This window comes from Haliotis rubra, unplaced genomic scaffold (genome assembly GCF_003918875.1).
Source record: "Haliotis rubra isolate DU_JTF1 unplaced genomic scaffold, ASM391887v1 Scf618, whole genome shotgun sequence".
NCBI lineage: Eukaryota > Metazoa > Mollusca > Gastropoda > Lepetellida > Haliotidae > Haliotis > Haliotis rubra.
In genome coordinates this window covers 532,690-552,874 of record NW_025767322.1, presented here as the reverse complement: position 1 = coordinate 552,874, position 20,185 = coordinate 532,690, and the positions used below count along the sequence as shown (strand labels likewise).

General features: G+C 43.3%; 1 protein-coding gene across 9 annotated transcripts in view; it reads left to right on the top strand.

Moving 5' to 3' along the window:
• Nucleotides 1-20,185, top strand: part of LOC124256097 (calmodulin-A-like) — a 173,306-nt gene that overhangs the window by 88,322 nt on the left and 64,799 nt on the right. The window contains exon 1 of one of the 9 annotated variants that reach the window (XM_046690037.1): nucleotides 9,548-9,619. The exons of the other annotated variants lie outside the window; for them this stretch is intronic. The gene's annotated coding sequence lies outside the window, so the exon portion shown is untranslated. Of the gene's footprint in view, nucleotides 1-9,547; nucleotides 9,620-20,185 lie in introns of those variants that run through there. 9 annotated transcript variants of the gene reach the window in all.

The window sequence follows — 20,185 nt, the reverse complement described above, 5'->3', positions numbered from 1 at the left end:
GAGTGTGTTTAAGATAAGTAATCAAACCCGAAATTCCCTTAGAACCTAATTCTATCATATCTTAATATAATACACTTCAAATGTGGAAACATTAAATGATTTATATTCTTAGTTAATTTTAGGTGTGCAAGCATTCCATTCCTTGTGAACACTTTTTCTCGAGTGAACGTCAGGTGTATAAGCGTTCACGTCTATGGCCTTGATTCTGTGAGAACTTGAGGCGTCCGCAGTTTGACTCTGCGAACTTCATGTGTGCAACAAGCGTTTGGCTCCCCCACAATGCTGGTGCATCGTCCCCTTGTTTATTTATAGAAGCAGGAGATGCGCCTCCCGCCACATCTGTTGTAAATATCGGCTATATATATCCCCACATGAAGCTTAAAATAGAATTCAGCAGCGGGTCACTTGGAAGTGATGCTTGGTGTTGAATTTCGCAGCACTCGAGAACACGGCAGCCTTGTACTTTTATGTGGCGCGTGGTTCACATTACGTTGCCATACTCCCCATAAAGGTGAACGATGCTTTTACTCCGAGTAATTAATGCGACGGTCTAAATATAACTGTTATGGATGTTTGGGATAACATCGTCTATTGACCCTAATGAAGTGTGCATTCGTTGTTGGGGATGATTCTTACTTTGAAACAAACAGCTGATGTACGTTTTTGTTAGTCCGATCGGTTTGACCAATAGCTTGTTGGATACGGAATCAAGACGAACACAGACAGATATGTACAGAACTCGACAGCTGTGTTTACCATTAAAACGGATACAAGGGTAGAAATGTCACCCCTTTAGTTAATCAGGTTGAATGCACTGGTTACAAGGTTGATTAGTCACTATTAGTACGAAACAATGGGTTGTTTTATATCTTGCTGTCTGCCTTTAGGGGGTTCGCCCCTTCTGACAGGCTAATTCCCCTAAATGGGAAATCAGTCGTTCGATGCTTCAGTTGTAATGATGGACTAATATCTATATTTCCGTAGACGCGATCAGCATTCTGTCACACTGTCTTCTATTTCTGTAACACAGCCCCATTTACACAAATAGATGATCGGCGATGATGGTCCGATCTGGATCAATGTATCTGAGAGTGGGTCGGCAGCCACCAGCCAGGCACAGGGTTATCCAGCAGTATTCACCTTGAGGCGACTTAAATCCCTTGTGTTTCATGACGTCATCCTGACGTCATCAATTTGCATATTTGTCCTATGTGCATTTTAACTGTGAATCGCGGAAACATCCAGGTAGACATGTACATACAAACAAGCCTATGGTTATTTTTATCCCTGCAAGTCGATGATGTAACGTGAAGCTATTTAGAGAGGATTTTATTTTACGCTTGATGGAATGCTATGTTTGTGATTGGTAGTAAAACAGGAGCTGTGTTTACTTTGGGCTTATCAATCTGCTCACTCTAAATACCTGGTGGGATTTTATGTGTTTATTTAAGTAATTGTCGATAACTTGTTTGCGAGTGCACAGCGACGACTACAGATGCATCTTTGTGCGCGAGCTTGCTGTAGGAGGTGGGCGATGAACTTTCTGGCGGATGTTTTTTTTCGTCCTCTTTCAAGTCTTATCACTTGTAGACGGTCTCATTAAGCCCCTTGAACGTGGCAATAGACACTGGTGCTCTGCTTGTGAGATATTAATGTTCGTCCTTCCCCTCTCTGCCGTCTTAGATCATTGACGGCAGAAAGTATAGATGGTAATTATAGGCTTACACCTCCAAGTGTTACCAAAACGTTGGCAACTATCCTGCCTCGATGGACCACTGCGTTCTCATCACAGTTAACTTTGTATTACGAACCGATCCGATGTATCTCCGACACAATCCGACACAATCCGAAAACTGATGCTAAGCCGCTGTGGTATATTTAGATGTGTCCGTATCGACTCTTCCTAGCAGTTTGAATTTCCACGTTCAGGTCGTTTGGTACTTCTGTAATCATAACATGTCGAAATATTTTGACGTATTTGAAACAATCCCTGGGGCCTCTCCCACTCTCATCCCACAGTGAGATATATTGCAAGGTTCTTCGGTTTGTTTGTGCTCATCTCCTGTTCTGCTGCACGGGTTAAAAGGTTTGAAGTAGGCGTCGGGTAGATACTACCGTGCCATCATTGTGACGTGATAATGAGATATTTATTTGGACAGCGCACCTGTTTCGGATCGTGTTTTCCCTACAACTGCTTTGATTGGATCAGAAACCCAGACGTCTTTTGTGGATGTCATAACCAATTGCGTAAAACCATATGAAAAGCAAAACACACTTTAACCTGGAACACTGTTCTTGGAATCAGATTGTCAGGATGTAGCTCAGATTCAGGGGATGTTTGGCTCGGGTGCAAACTCGAAACCCGTTTTGTTATACACGTGTTTACATTGACACAGCCGTATTATTCCATTATGCACTTGTGGGTTCGAATCCCGATTCGATCCGGATATATTTCACGTTTGTCAGCTCGTGATCATGGGTTGACCAAAGAGAGCTGTATCACTGCGGGTTTCCCTCCCACATTAAGCAGACAGACTACGATGTAACCCACTGTAGGTCCATGTGTTGATAGCATACCCATGACGAGTGTTTAGTCAGGGACATTTTATACACCAGTTTCTGATATTCCGACACCAGGGAGAATTTTACAACTGAGATGTCATATTATGCTAATTAATAAACCATAACGTTATTTTGAAGACCGTGAAAGTTAAGGCGATATTTGTGGGAAAGTGGATATGGAATAAATACCATTTTAATCGTAATCAAGGTTAACAGTTATTTAAAATTTAAAATTTCTTTAATGTTTCCATCCATAGTATCATCCAGAGCTGTGTAGGAGTTGCAAGTTAGTAAATCCATAAATAGTCCATTGTTTACATGCACAGACAAGTGGAATCTGGCGGTCACGATGGCTATACTCGCCAAGTGACCAGGAGCCCTGTCCAGCCAATCCCCACCCAATCCCCACCCAGACCTACATGACGCCGTGTATATGAGGGTATGTCCCAGCTATAACATCTTCCATGGTTCGATTGCTGTTATATTGATTGACGGCCGAGAGAGAAACATCCATTCACTAACTCTGTTATCTTTGAACTAACGAGCACCTGACTTAACTGAGAACCATTACAGAGGAATGCTTTTGACCTTCTGGTATTTCGAAAACAATGAGTTACTACTTTCACCTGTTCAATGGCCTCGACATACGTCATCACACTTCCCAGGAGGGCAATGAAGCTAACTGTACTTTATGAGCGGAGAGTAATTGTGTATGCTAATTATCAGAGCGGCGTGTGCAGGAAACTACCCTCTACGATATTCAGGGGGTAGTTGTTCAGTCATTATCAACAAGAACCTAGAAGAGTTTGTGAAGTCGCGGCAACCTTTGCTCTTTACGTGGTGAGCGGGATCATCTCGGGGTAATCTGGCGGCTGACTCCTGGCCTTCTCGCTCAGCAATGCTGTGTGGCCTAATTGAAAACTGATTGCCACTTTGTGTGGTCACGAGGAGCCTAATGATGTTGCGAGCCGAAGTCAACCATGTTTCACCATTCACCAAAACGCTGGTGTTGTTGCTGATGTTGTTGCTGATGCTGCCGCACCCTTCTCGAGGTGGTTAGTTTGTCCCATTGTATCAGTGTTCATAGTGCGTGCACTAACGAAAGGAATCGGAAGCAATTTGAAGACATGCATGCTGGGTAACCGATGTGCAGCGATTCGGTAACTGGCATTGATTGTATCTCTGCGTTTTAATGTAAACTTCTGTCGAGGTGTTTTCATCTCTGGGATTCCTGATGATTAAAAGATTGACTCTTTGAAACGTTCTTTCAAAATTAATCATGACCGGAAAGTAATTAACTTGTGAACTTGTTGAACTAGGTTTTTGAATATTTACCCTGTTGTCTTCCCTTCCAACAGACTCACGTTCCAAATTTATGACACCTTTTCATATGTCGATTTACATATTTATTAACTGGATATTATGATGCATTTCAAGACAGGGGCATCTGATTTAGTGCATCGTGTTTTTCATGTTCAAAAGAACAGTGCAAAGTCGAAACACTCAACTCTGATCTACATCTTGGATACGAACTTGAACAATAAAGGTGAACGGAGTCTTAACGTTTGTCTCAAACTGTCTTGTGTTTGTCACTGTTCCCAGGCGTACCTTACAAAACCATTTTCGATGTGACCCGAATGTGACCCGAATGTGACAGTAGCCTTTCTTCAAGATCGGAGAAGGGTCAGCATATATTGATTGGACACTAACTAATGAGTATAAAACGAGCGCTTCCAGCTAATGCTGATCAGTTTTACGCTTCAGTGATTTATATCATACTCATCTTAATGTCGTCCGCCATCTAGAGGCGACTGGCACTCCTGTGCATCTCGTTAGTGTTACCGATGGTGTCCTGTCGTCACTGTTACCGATGGTGTCCTGTCGTCACTGTTACCGATGCTTTCCTGTCGTCACTGTTACCGATGCTTTCCTGTCGTCACTGTTACCGATGGTGTCCTCTCGTTACTGTTACCGATGCTTTCCTGTCGTCACTGTTACCGATGGTGTCCTCTCGTTAGTGTTACCGATGCTTTCCTGTCGTCACTGTTACCGATGGTGTCCTCTCGTCACTGTTACCCATGGTGTCCCCTCGTTAGTGTTACCGATGCTTTCCTGTCGTCACTGTTACCGATGGTGTCCTCTCGTTAGTGTTACCGATGCTTTCCTGTCGTCACTGTTACCGATGGTGTCCTCTCGTTACTGTTACCGATGGTTTCCAGTCGTCACTGTTACCGATGGTGTCCTCGTCACTGTTACCGATGGTGTCCTCTCGTTAGTGTTACCGATGCTTTCCTGTCGTCACTGTTACCGATGGTGTCCTCTCGTTAGTGTTACCGATGCTTTCCTGTCGTCACTGTTACCGATGGTGTCCTCTCGTCACTGTTACCGATGGTGTCCTCTCGTTACTGTTACCGATGCTTTCCTCTCGTCACTGTTACCGATGGTGTCCTCGTTACTGTTACCCATGGTGTCCTCTTTGCTGTTACCGATGCTTTCCTGTCGTCACTGTTACCGATGGTGTCCTCTCGTCACTGTTACCGATGGTGTCCTCTCGTTACTGTTACCGATGCTTTCCTCTCGTCACTGTTACCGATGGTGTCCTCTCGTTACTGTTACCGATGGTGTCCTCTCGTTACTGTTACCGATGCTTTCCTCTCGTCACTGTTACCGATGGTGTCCTCTCGTTACTGTTACCGATGCTTTCCTCTCGTTACTGTTACCGATGGTGTCCTCTCGTTACTGTTACCGATGCTTTCCTCTCGTCACTGTTACCGATGGTGTCCTCTCGTTACTGTTACCGATGCTTTCCTCTCGTTACTGTTACCGATGGTGTCCTCTCGTTACTGTTACCGATGGTTATTCGATCGTCACTGTTACTGATGGTGTCCTCTCGTCACTGTTACCCATGGTGTCCTCTCGTTACTGTTACCGATGCTTTCCTGTCGTCACTGTTACCGATGGTGTCCTCTCGTCACTGTTACCCATGGTGTCCTCTCGTTACTGTTACCGATGCTTTCCTCTCGTCACTGTTACCGATGGTGTCCTCTCGTTACTGTTACCGATGCTTTCTTCTCGTTACTGTTACCGATGGTGTCCTCTCGTTACTGTTACCGATGCTTTCCAGTCGTCACTGTTACCGATGGTGTCCTCTCGTCACTGTTACCCATGGTGTCCTCTCGTTACTGTTACCGATGCTTTCCTGTCGTCACTGTTACCGATGGTGTCCTCTCGTTACTGTTACCGATGGTGTCCTCTCGTTAGTTACAATGGTGTTTCGTCACTGTTACTGATGGTGTCCTCTCGTCACTGTTACCGATGGTGTCCTCTCGTCACTGTTACCGATGGCGTCCTCTCTTCACTGTTACCGTCATTACCGATGGCGTCCTCTCGTCACTGTTACCGATGGCGTCCTCTCGTCACTGTTACCCATGGTGTCCTCTCGTCACTGTCACTGTTACCGATGGTGTCCTATCGTCACTGTTACCGATGGTGTCCACTCGATGACAGCATGTATCTGCCCGAAATATACTTTGTGCAGGACAACCAACAAGTTCCCTGTCTTAAGTAACATAAATAATGATCGTTAGGATACGATTTGCGATTCTCAGAATCGGAGACGAACTTGATAACTGGGCAAGACGTACCGTCCACACCATTAAAGAACAGCGGACTTTGATTCAATTTTATCTGAGTTATATATGTCATGGCAGATTAACTAAAATAGTATGGAAGGATCGGATGGTCCTTAACATCGTGTGAGTAGTGTATGTCTGTATATTCTGAATGTTTCTATCGTTCATCTGCATATTTGTTCGCAAGATTGACCTTCCTGGCCTTACGACTTCCTTGACTTCGACGGTTCTGTTCAAACTGGTTTATGAACTTCATGGTGCCGTCTTCGAGATGCATGACATGCGATGGTTAAAGCGTTCGCTCGTGATGCACAAGATCTGGGTTCGATTCTCCAAATGTGTGAAGCCCATGGCTCGTGTTCCTCGACATGACATTGCTCGATATTGCTAAAAAGGCGCCGAACCAGTCTCACTTACTCCCTCTTCCCGGTTGATACGAGCGGGTTGCAAAGTAGGGAATTCTTAAACGAATGCAATTATACACCAGTATCTTGATTTCCCGGAGCCAGATTGTTGCAACGATCCGAGGAGCAGTCACTTATTCACTGCAACTTATCAGTGACAATATAAATGAAAATGGAACTGTAGACAAACAGGGCACATAGAAAGGTCGTCCGGTCACCATTCACATGCCCGTATAAGCTGCATTATGTAGTCATTGGGCAGTTACTTTTGTAGATGAGGATGAGGAACATCGCCGTGTGTGGCCTCGAGGGAAACTTGGAGTAATCAGCACTGATCTCCTGTTTGTTGTGCAGCGATGTATTGTGTTTTTCCAACAGAAATAGCTTCAGCGTAACAATGCATCACAGATTACCAAATGTCAACTGAATATTCTCAGTGGCTCAAACTCGGCACCACGTGATTACGTGCAATTACTAAATCACAAAATGCTTATTTTCAATTCGATTTAATGACAAAAATCATGACCAAATATCATTCGTTCTATGTGCAATATGATTGAGATTTTCTACTGCTACTCAGTCGAAAATTTGTGCCGGCAAGACGCAGGTGTTTAAACAAAAAATGCCGCCTTTTCTATTTGTGGTTTCAACTCAGCTGACTGAACCATGACTCATCGAGGCCATGGTTTCAGGATCAGACAGCTAAGTCCTCTCTCACGATGGTAAAGACGTTGGCGGTGTTCCTGCATGTTTGTTCCTTATGCAATATATGCGGATGTACATATGTCATTGTAAACAAACAGGATATGTGGGTGATAACACAATCTTGAAAAAAACAACAGAAGAAATCCGGATCCCTGGAAAGATTGTGATAAATGTACTTCTTGATTGTCTTCTAAAATTTCCAGGTGATATATACATAAATACATTTCTTTTGTTCATGAAAACTGTTTCCTGTCCTCGTGTGGTAATTGTTATGTTTTGTTCTCGAATGTCTGTAAAACAAATCTGGTTAAATATTAGTTGAAACAATTGTTGAGATATTTCGATAAGTAATAATAATAGTGGATATTTGTAAAGCGCCATTGTCCACCCACTCATGGGTAATTACGAAAAATGTATCTTCTCTGCTTTAAATATTACCACGCAAGAAACAGTTTTCATGAATCTTATTACTTAACGTTAGGAATCTCATAAATTTCATATTATAGTTGATGCTTTTCGTTATAAAACTTAACATTTTTAGTTTTTTCACTGTTTCCCAGAAGCTCGTCAGAGCTACTCAAGCTGGACATATCCATCGCTGATGGCTCAGTGGTTGTTCACACCTAATTAACTAACGCGTTCCTTCCATTTATTCGCCCACGTTATTGATGAGGTGTGAGCGAGTGATGTACAGTTTAAAAGTTGATGCCACTTTCAAGAGAGGTTTAGTTCTTTCACGGTGTGTCAGTTTCACGAACAAGTTCGTTTCGTTGAAGTATTTGGAGGACACAAAATTGTCATAGCACATCCGAATGTGGATGTTTCTGTGTAGTAACAGTCGCCGTAGACGATGAAGTGGTTACAAAGTAAGCGCATGGTTGGGTGGCGTCGTAAACATTCAATCAGTGGGATACAGCTGAAATATTGTTAAACTATTGATAGGCCGGTACATAGAATACGGAAGGGGCGGTGGGGTAGCCTAATGGTTAAAGCGTCCACCCGTCACGCAGGAGACCTGGGTCCCCCACATGAATGTGTGAAGCCCATTTCTGGTGTCCCCCCGACGTAATATTGCTGGAATATTGCTAAAAGCGGCGTAAAACATAGTCACTCACTCACTCATAAATGCTCGACCATCCAGTCTATGACGAGTGTATCGCCAGGTACCAGGAATTACAGTGTGCCCTTTGTTCTCGTATTATACCTTCACTCAACCGCGTAAGAGACGACTAACGGGATCGGGTGGTCAGGCTCGCTGACTTGGTTAACACATGTCATTGGTTCCTAATTGCGCAGAGCGATGCTCATGCTGTTGATCACTGGATTGTCTGGTCCAGACTCGATTATTTACAGACCGCCGCCATATAGCTGGAATATTCACTCAACCGCCTCTTAATGGTAGTAATCACCAATACCAGTGTAGAGAAAAGAGATACAGAGTGAGTGAGTGAGTATGGTTTTACGCCGCTTTTAGCAATATTCCAGCAATATCACAGCGGGGGACACCAGAAATGGGTTTCACATATTGTACCCATGTGGGGAATCGAACCCGGGTCTTTAGCGTGACGAGCCAACGCTTTAACCACTAGGCTACCCCACCGCCCCGATACAGAGACAACATTTTGTATCATGTCTTGTAAGCTATTGTCAGATATATATACCATTCGTGTCTTCAAATAAGGAATGTGTTCACTTCCCTAGTTTGACTTGTACCGCATTCTCACGATTTTTTTTCATAACGATTAACTTGCCTTTGCGTGTGTTTATGCCAACCCCTGGTATCTGGTGACTGATATTGATTCACATGCTCATTGGAAGCTACAGTCGGCACAGATTTTAGCAGGGTTTTTTATGAACGTTAAAAGTTGGGGTTTTTTAGTTTACTTTATGACCAAAGGTCTAAACAGTTTCTGTCAATTCTCTCCCTTGTAAACTGTTCCGATTAGGATAATCCGATAACACTCTCTGAACATGCCATTCGACGAACTAAGCACAGGTTAATCAGTAAAGAAAGGTTATCGCTACACACACCGGTGAGCTTGAAGCGATTGCGTTACAAGCTTCCCCAAACATCTTTACCAGAAAGAGGCAATTTGGCGAAATCGTGGTTTTTTTCTTTGGAGGTGTAAACCTGATTAAAGCTCGTTATGTTGAGGAACCGGTGAAGAGAAGGGAGGGACAGGTCGCTAATTGTCTAGCCAGAACCTGCAGCTTATCGCCAACTGTTGTGGCCGCGAATTGGCAGGACTCGTATTGGTCATGTTGTAGGAGCCGGTGAGGCCTGTAGACGGCTGGTTGTTTGCTACCTAATGCAAGGTAAGCCAGTCTCAGACATCTTGTGAAGTTCGTTAGGTGCCTAAACTGAAGTCAGCCAATGTGTGCGTTTGGGATGATAATGATTGGAAATGGACGATTGCCCTATTACTCATCTTTGTCCGTCTGGTATACATATTTTAGATAATTGATATGGATATATTATCATTATTATTATTTTCGTACTGGCCGATGCATATGTCACGAAATGTTTGCTGCACGGGTGGTCATGCCATTGACCACAGATCTTTTTGGCAAGAATGGTCAATGTTTGTTGCACGGGTGGACAAGTCGGGGTTTACATAATAATTGTTGTACGGATGGACAAGTCGATGTAAGCATAATGCTTGTTGTACGGGTGGATAGGTCGATTAAAGCATAATGTTTGTTGTACGGGTGGACAAGTCGATGTTAACGTAATGATTGTTATACGGATAGACACGTCCGTGACGACGTAATGTTTGTTGTACGGGTGGACAAGTCGATGTTAACGTAATGTTTGTTATACGGGTGGACAAGTCGATGTTAACGTAATGTTTGTTGTACGGGTGGACAAGTCGATGTTAACGTAATGTTTGTTATACGGATAGACACGTCCGTGACGACGTAATGTTTGTTATACGGGTGGGCAAGTCGATGTTATCCTAATGTATGTTGTACGGGTGGATCATACGATATTATCATAATGTTTTGTTGTACGGGTGGACAAGTCGATGTTAACGTAATGATTGTTGTACGGGTGGACAAGTCGATGTTAACGTAATGTTTGTTGTACGAGTGACAAGCCGGTGTTAACGTAATGTTTGTTGTACGGACTGGCAAGTCTGTGATAACGTAATGTTTGTTATACGGTTATAAGTCGGTGTTAACATAATGTTTGTTGTACGAGGGGATAAGTCGGTGTTAACGTAATGTTTGTTGTACGGGGGGATAAGTCGGTGTTAACATAATGTTTGTTGTACGGGGGGACAAGTCACCCAAGACTCCCCCATTTGATATAAGGCGTTGCGTCTGTCAAGCGTTCCAGAAACCTTCGATCGTGGACTCGAATCCTGGTTCGCCCTGACTTCGTCTTTAACATCTGAGACCTGATTCTTTTCGGGTTTGCTTCCACGTAAACCCGAGACGCCGGGAATCACTGATTTAAGGGTTCAAAAGGTCGTTAAACCATATTCGCTCGCTGAATCACTCACTCACTCAAACTCTGGTGAGGCTTTTGTGTTCAATATAGATACTCGCGGGTATATACCGACCAACAGAAACCCTTTGTCATTCACCGCATTTCCCGTAGAAAGGTAAATAACCTTCATTAATGTGGCTGGGTTGTGTGAAAAAAATACCTGAATTCAAGATCTATTGTGAAAACAGCTTCAAAGAATTTGAAAAACACACGAAACATCGTTGTCGCGAGCTGAAAGAAAAGCTTTTAGGTTCCTTTAGAAAACCTTTGTAAGGCACTTTGTCAACATGTAGTCAATTCCCTAATGAGGACTGTCCTTGTGTAATGGCAAAGGTTTCGCGAGTTGGGATAAGAAAGAAGAAAGGAGCATACCCCTGACATTTGCGGGCACGACTTCAATCAGGGCTCATCAAGTCCTGTCCAGTGTTCTTGCAGCTCCAATTGTCGTCGACTAACTCCTCTTCCTACTTCAAAGTTTTTATCCTCGTTCCACAAGGAAGTCAGCCCTGTAATAATAGATCCTGTCTCTGCTTGAGAAATGAAGTAAAAGCATGGCATTTTTACCCCCAATTATGCTTAAATAACTGTTTTATCTGGTTGGAAAATCAATAATACAGCAGCTTCCTTAAAAGGGCCACATCTGTGAAATTCACAATCAGTTATTTCAACCTGAAAATGGGGGCAGCAGTGGGAAGAGTGTTTTAAGCGTGTTCTTGCGATGGTCAGTTACTTAAAGCTTAGACAGCATTCGCCGTTCTTTGATGCCAGTGCTGCCCGATACAGAGCGACACAGGGTGATGTGTTTTTCAAGCTTATAAATCCCCTTCTACGCCACCCCGCGTGGGAAGGGGATCTCGTATACATAGAGGTTTAAAGAGACGTAATTGGGGTATTCAAGTGAAATACTATAAGAAAGGTTCCTCACAAGATTACCACGCATACAGAATTAGTAAACGCCGTGTTCGTGTGAGACCATTTTCAACGTACGAGATCTCGCTGGGAAACGAGACGAGGAGTACAATAACGACCGAGGCTATTGATATTGTGATATTGCACGTTTTCAACCACTCTAATCTCGCCTATCCAGCCAGACGTGCCACAACACGACGTTGCTTCAAATGTGCCGAACCCCCTTGCATGATTTGAGGGCAAATGATCCAAGGAGACTGGCATCTTGTGCACGTGTTACAAGGAGTACATGTGGCCTTCACCTAGTGACGTCACCTAAGTGCCCGAATATGTGGAACACTCCGGACCTCTCGGCTAAGTTCGGTACTAATATAAATATATCATAAACATGGGAAAACGCTCCTTGACATCAGCATTCGCCTCGCTGGAAATGCCTTATTGCTTGTTGCTAACGAAAGGACTGTAACATTTCAAAGAATTCGGCTATTTGTTACAGGCTGTAAACTGGCTGCACTTAGCCGTGGTGAGCATTGTTTTCAGTGCAGGTGGCTTTGTACCAAATGTTTTTCAATAAACACTCCGGGCATGGGGTCCTAGCGTACACTTCCTGGAGGATTTACAAGCTGATCATCTGATGGGTGTGTGAGGGGCAAGTGGTATGTGCACGTCTTCAGCAAGAAGAAGCAACATGTTCTGTTTCCATCTTTAAAGTCGCGTATAATTTTTCAACTGTCTTCTTCTTCTTCTTCTTCTTCTTCTTCTTCTTCACATGCGACTTGACCCGTGAAGATCCGGGTTAGAATATTGATCTTCAGTAACCCATGCTTGTCGTAAGAGGCGACTAACGGGATAGGGTGGTCAGGCTCGCTGACTTGGTCATCCGTTCCCAATTGCGCAGATCGATGCTCATGCTGTTGATCACTGGATTGTCTGGTCGAGACTCGATTATTTTCAGCTGGAATGTTGCTGGGTGCGGCGTAAAACTAAACTCACTCACTCACATGCGACATTGACATCGCAAATCGACCATAAAAATCGTCACGGCCTTGAAGGTGTTTTTCTTTCATTGTTTCGACAACTAAATTGGGTTCCGAGTGCGCATTTTCTCTTCCTTCGTTTGTATAATTCTGAGTTAAGGTTCAATTTCGAAATATAGGAAGTAATTACTTTGAAATTCGATCTGATTTCAAATTATTTCAGTTAAATAATAATCAGGAATTTCTAAGTCGCCTAAAATATTTATGCCTGTTCAAGAGTAAGCGATGAAGGTCAAGTGAAGTTTTCGCAGCTTTAAAGTATATCACATCTTGGACACCGATTGACAGAAATAGAACCCGGTCTCAGAACGCATGGAAGAATCTTTGGCCATTTTGCACTGGAACCATATTCGGCTACATGTTGCATTGGATGAGCTCACATATATGATCGGTTCCGAATTGTTCTGAGTCATAACGGCATCTGCAGGACGATTACTGTCAGTTATATGGCCCATATGCTGCCAGAAATATTTACAAACACCATCGTATCTGGCTGTGTACTTGATGGTAACGGCGTCAAGTTGTCATTTACGAATGACTTATGTTATGAAACCCGAGCGTCCGTAATCGGTTTGCACGCGTTGTTTGTATGTTCGTGACATTATACACAGTGTTAAATGTATAATCCTGGTCGTGGCTTACTGTGGTTCTGTTGTGGGAACATGCATGATCAATTTCGGGAAATTGTAAAATTACTGGGGTTTTCTTTTTTCATATCATCAAGCAAATGATACCTTCAATCTACTACCTTCTCTCGAGGACCGGGCTTTGAGTACCAATATTTTAGTTGCATATTGACAACGTGCATTCTTATAACTATATTTTGTGATTAATTATGTAACATCATACGTAATACTTTTATGACCGAGTGTTTAGTGAATTTTACTTTACACTGCACTCATCAATATTCCAGCTATATGGCGTCCGCCTGTAAATAATCGGCTGGACCAGATAATCCAGTGATCAACAGCATGAGCATCGATCTACGCAATTGGGATATGCTGTCACGTGTCAACCAAGTCAGCGAGCCTGACCACCCGATCCCGTTTGTCGCTTCTTACGACAAGCATGGGTTTCTGAAGATCAATTCTAACCCGGATCTTTACGGGGAGACAAGCATGGGTTACTGAAGATCAATTCTAACCCGGATCTTCACTGGTCTATTCTTTTTAATGAACAGGTTACAATTTCCGTTTTGTCGTTCGATGACATTTAACATGTTTCAAGTGACTTTGGTGTAACGGTGTGGAGGGAAGTCTTCCGGGGGGCAGTTGCATGAACGACATTGCGATTTGCTACTGCGATGTTGTTTTTCAATACGGGTTGGTATTACAGTGTGAGCATTCCCTTAGGAGGGGGTGTACCTGTGTCCTTGTCCCAAGTAGGGATTTCCGGTAGTATGCCTATCAGTACTCAAGGTCAAGGTCACACTGTCATACAACATTACGAAACCGTCGGTTCACCATCAAAGGACAAGTACGGTTGCCCTGCCGCTCCGCTGTTGTACCCCCACACAGATGCTACCACTCCTGGTCGGTGTAAACCCAGACTCTCAGCGAACTATAAAGGGCCGTGGTTTATTTTACCAGCCAGAGTACAACACTGATGACTATTTCAGGTCATGAGGTTTTACATCAAATATTCCCTGAAGCAGAGCGTTCAGTACTGCATGTATGGGTTCTGTTTATCTCGGTGTAATTGTGTGTATAGTTTATTGGTGCGGTAATCCTGATGATTTTGTTTGAGTACGCGTCTGTCAGTACGATTGTATACAATCCATGTACATAGCAGCCTCCACAGATCCACGAGTACTTGTGGTGAAGAGGTCGTTGTCGGTCGTTGTCGGTCGTTGTCGGGTACTACAGATGTGTACCCCAGCCAAAATCAGATTGCAGAAACGTATCCAAGGAAGAGGCCATTCAGTGTTGTGACGTTTTCTTGATCGGAACGATCATACTGCTGTATTAGATGTACATGTATTTGATTGCGTTACATGAGAAACGAGACCGCCTCCGTGGTGTAGTGGTTAGAGCTTCCGCCCGTAGAGCGGAAGGTCGCGGGTTCGATCCCCGACAGCGTCATACCAAAAGACGTTAAAATATGGTACTTGTTGGTTCCTGCCTGGCGCTCGGCATTAATGGGTACAACAAGGACTGGTCGGCTCGGAGTCAGTATAATGTGTCTGAGTGGGGTATTCATACTTCACTGCGGCATGGTATATCAGTGGGCTGGCACTTATATATAAAACCAGCTTAAGTCTGGGCTAGTACAAGCAGCCGCACATACACATGAACATGCATGCACGTCGTCATATGAGCGAAATATTCTAAAGCACGACGTAAAACCCAATTTCACCTCACCTCACCTCACCTCACATGAGAAACGAGCGGACACAGTAACGAATATTTCGCGATGCACAATACCACTCACAACCAGCTGAACGGGAATAACAAGATACAGTTTCGGTTTTGGTTTGCGTAATATGGACTTGTCCGCCGTTCGGATACCGGGTACGTTTCTGTATAAGAGTACATTTCTGTAAGCTGAAACGTAGCCGGGGAACACATCTGTAGCACCTGTGCCGACAACGACCCCTTCAGTAATACTTATGATACCATTACATTGGTTGTTTGAACTGGAAGTTTCAAATATTGTCCGTGTAAAACATTTGTATAATTAGTCAAGTGTTTGCCAAGATAGTTATAATACTGTTCCCTTGTAAAAAAGTTTTGAGTTCCGCTTGAATATATTCTACGAACCTGAAACCCAAGACCGATTACTGAAAGGTTTTCTAGAATACCAATGGCAGATTCACAAATTAAGCAACATGAAATTCTCGTTTCCTCGGTGTGTTCACAGGTTTCAGTATCATCAGCCCAACATTGATGAACAATGACAATTAGACGTGGTTCTGACCACACGGTCAACCCTAATAATCCTCATTTGTTTTGCTGATGGACAACTAACTATTCGCCCAACCTCATTAAGTGAAAGTGTGGAATCCTTTGTGTTCTTGTGCTCAGAATGTCAACAACCTCCTTGAACGCCAAGTTGACCGCAGAGTTGACCTGTTGGATTGGGCTAGCAGATGACTAAGTCTATCTGATGACCTGTAATGAGAGGAGAACTCTCTTGAAGAGACGTCATTTGTTACGAGAGAGTTGAAGTGGAGACACCTATGTTCCGTCCACGACACTGCTGATGAGTATGATTGATGGTGTGGTGTGTGGAGCTGGCATTTCCACATACTGCTTGCCTTGCAACATACCCTGTTTGTAGACGTCGCTGCATGTAATGTGGCTGGTGTCAAAATGAATCAGACGGAGGCACGGGTCTTGACGTTCTCGTCGTCGGCGAAGTTGCAAATGATGTATGGTTCATGAAAGGTTTTCACGTTTCTCTTACGTGAACAAGCATAAGTAATTTCATGTAAGCGTGAGAATCATGAAATGTGCTGATTGCATTCCCTGCTGTCGATATTTTAAGCCGGATTCATGCCGACATTCATTGGATTCGCTTGTTCCTAACCCCTGTGGATTCCGGGGCTTAATATGTCGCCGTATTCCACTTTGGTTGTGACAGTGGATAGACTTGTTACAGTGAGTGACCTTGATGTGAGTCGCTGTCTATGTCCCAAGACACTGTTGTCGCCGTCATACATAGGCTCTGATATCTATGTCTCCAGACACTGTTGTCGCCGTCATACATAGCCTCTGTTTATCTATGTCTCAAGACACCGTTCTCGCCGTCATACATAGGCTCTGATATCTATGTCTCCATACACTGTTGTCGCCGTCATACATAGCCTCTGTTTATCTATGTCTCAAGACACTGTTGTCGCCGTCATACATAGGCTCTGATATCTATGTCTCCAGACACTGTTGTCGCCGTCATACATAGCCTCTGTTTATCTATGTCTCAAGACACCGTTCTCGCCGTCATACATAGGCTCTGTTATCTATATCTCAAGACACTGTTGTCGCCGTCATACATAGCCTCTGTTTATCTATGTCTCAAGACACTGTTCTCGCCGTCATACATAGGCTCTGATATCTATGTCTCCAGACACTGTTGTCGCCGTCATACATAGCCTCTGTTTATCTTTATCTTAAGACACTGTTCCCGCCGTCATACATAGCCTCTGTTTATCTATATCTCAAGACACTGTTCCCGCCGTCGTACATAGCCTCTGTTATCTATGTCTCAAGACACGGTTCTCGCCGTCATACATAGCCTCTGTTTATCTATGTCTCAAGACACTGTTCCCGCCATCATACATAGCCTCTGTTATCTATATCTCAAGACACTGTTGTCGCCGTCATACATAGCCTCTGTTATCTATATCTCAAGACACCGTTCTCGCCGTCATACATAGCCTCTGATATCTATGTCTCAAGACACGGTTCTCGCCGTCATACATAGCCTCTGTTATCTATATCTCAAGACACTGTTGTCGCCGTCATACATAGCCTCTGTTTATCTATATCTCAAGACACAGTACCCGCCGTCAAACATAGCCTCTGTTATCTATGTCTCAAGACACCGTTCTCGCCGTCATACATAGCCTCTGTTATCTATGTCTCAAGACACCGTTCTCGCCGTCATACATAGCCTCTGTTATGTATATCTCAAGACACTGTTCTCGCCGTCATACATAGCCTCTGTTTATCTATATCTCAAGACACTGTTCTCGCCGTCATACATAGCCTCTGTTATCTATATCTCAAGACACTGTTCTCGCCGTAATACATAGCCTCTGTTATCTATGTCTCAAGACACGGTTCTCGCCGTCATACATAGCCTCTGTTATCTATATCTCAAGACACTGTTGTCGCCGTCATACATAGCCTCTGTTATCTATGTCTCAAGACACTGTTCTCGCCGTCATACATAGCCTCTGTTATGTATATCTCAAGACACTGTTCTCGCCGTCATACATAGCCTCTGTTTATCTATATCTCAAGACACTGTTGTCGCCGTCATACAAAGCCTCTGTTTATCTATATCTAAAGACACAGTTCCCGCCGTCAAACATAGCCTCTGTTTATCTATATCTAAAGACACTGTTCTCGCCGTCATACATAGCCTCTGTTTATCTATATCTAAAGACACTGTTCTCGCCGTCAAACATAGCCTCTGTTTAACTATATCTAAAGACACTGTTCTCGCCGTCATACATAGCCTCTGTTTATCTATATCTAAAGACACTATTCTCGCCGTCAAACATAGCCTCTGTTTATCTATATCTAAAGACACTGTTCTCGCCGTCATACATAGCCTCTGTTTATCTATATCTCAAGACACTGTTCCCGCCGTCAAACATAGCCTCTATTATCTCAAGACACAGTTCCCGCCGTCATACATAGCCTCTGTTATCTATATCTAAAGACACTGTTCTCGCCGTCATACATAGCCTCTGTTTATCTATATCTCAAGACACTGTTCCCGCCGTCAAACATAGCCTCTATTATCTCAAGACACAGTTCCCGCCGTCATACATAGCCTCTGTTATCTATATCTAAAGACACTGTTCTCGCCGTCAAACATAGCCTCTGTTATATATGTCTCAAGACACAGTTGCCGCCGTCAAACATAGCCTCTGTTATATATATCTCAAGACACAGTTCCCGCCGTCAAACATAGCCTCTGTTATATATATCTCAAGACACAATACCCGCCGTCAAACATAGCCTCAGTTATATATATCTCAAGACACAGTTCCCGCCGTCAAACATAGGCTCTGATGTCTATGTCTTAAGACACTGTTCTCGCCGTCATACATAGCCTGTTATTGGCATTTGCGAAGAAGGGAAAACGTTTGCCGTATCTGTTGTCTTAGCTTTCTATATCTCAAGACTGTTCTCGCCGTCATAGATTGCCTCTGTTATCTATGTCTTAAGACACCGTTCTCATCGTCAAACATAGGCTCGGATATCTGTATCTCTGATATGTTACAGTGAGAAAGTAGGTTTATTTTACACCGCTTTTAGCAATATTCCAGCAATATCACGTCGGGGGACACCAGAAATGGGCTTATATGTTGTACCAATGTGGAGAATCGAACCCGGGTCTTCGGCGTGACGAGCAAACGCTTTAACTACTAGAAATCCTGAGATATGTTGCAATGGGCGTGCTGTACATGCCATTGATACATATCTATGATATATGTTGCAATGGGCGTGCTGTACATGTCATTGATACATATCTATGATACATGTTGCAATTTGCGTGCTGTACATGTCATTGATACATATCTATGATATGTGTTGCAATGGGCGTGCTGTACATGTCATTGATACATATCTATGATATATGTTGCAATGGGCGTGCTGTACATGTCATTGATACATATCTATGATATATGTTGCAATGGGCGTGCTGTACATGCCATTGATACAAATCTATGATATATGTTGTAATGGGCGTGCTGTACATGCCATTGATACAAATCTATGATATATGTTGCAATGGGCGTGCTGTACATGTCATTGATACATATCTATGATATATGTTGCAATGGGCGTGCTGTACATGCCATTGATACATATCTATGATATATGTTGCAATGGGCGTGCTGTACATGTCATTGATACATATCTATGATACATGTTGCAATTGGCGTGCTGTACATGTCATTGATACATATCTATGATATGTGTTGCAATGGGCGTGCTGTACATGTCATTGATACATATCTATGATATATGTTGCAATGGGCGTGCTGTACATGCCATTGATACATATCTATGATATATGTTGCAATGGGCGTGCTGTACATGTCATTGATACATATCTGTGATATATGTTGCAATGGGCGTGCTGTACATGTCATTGATACATATCTATGCATTTGTGCTATCGTTATCAGTATGTTTCTTTGCCTCACAAACAATAGCTGCAAAATTGCTGATGCGGCTTAAAGCACCATTTACTCACTCACAAAGAGAGAACAGATTAGTTACCAGAATTAACTACGGCCTAAAACGACATAAACTCACTCAACCTCCCTTTCGCGTTTTGGCAACATTGACTTCCTGTTTTGTGCAGAGAGGTGGTCTACGATATCAGACGATATCGGGGTTTTTCTCCACGTGCTCACTATCAAATGCCTCAGGTACCCACTCACTCACCCACCCACTCTTTCACTCACTCACTCACCTCAGACAAGTTAAAATGTTGCTTCACGTAGCATAAAACGGCATTTGCTCGCTCGGTTAATTTGCGTTATTCATTGTTCCCATTTTAGCATTTTAATTGACAGGAACGTTACTGAAATTGACATCTGAACAATTGCATACCATTTCACATCCAAAAATGACAGCAGTCACCATATGTTTGTTCCATAAGATCAGCCTTTAGTTTACAATCAGATCCTTTATACGTTGTTCTTCACGTGTGAAGTACGTGTTGACTTGCATCTCGCTCGGCAATTAATTTCCCCCG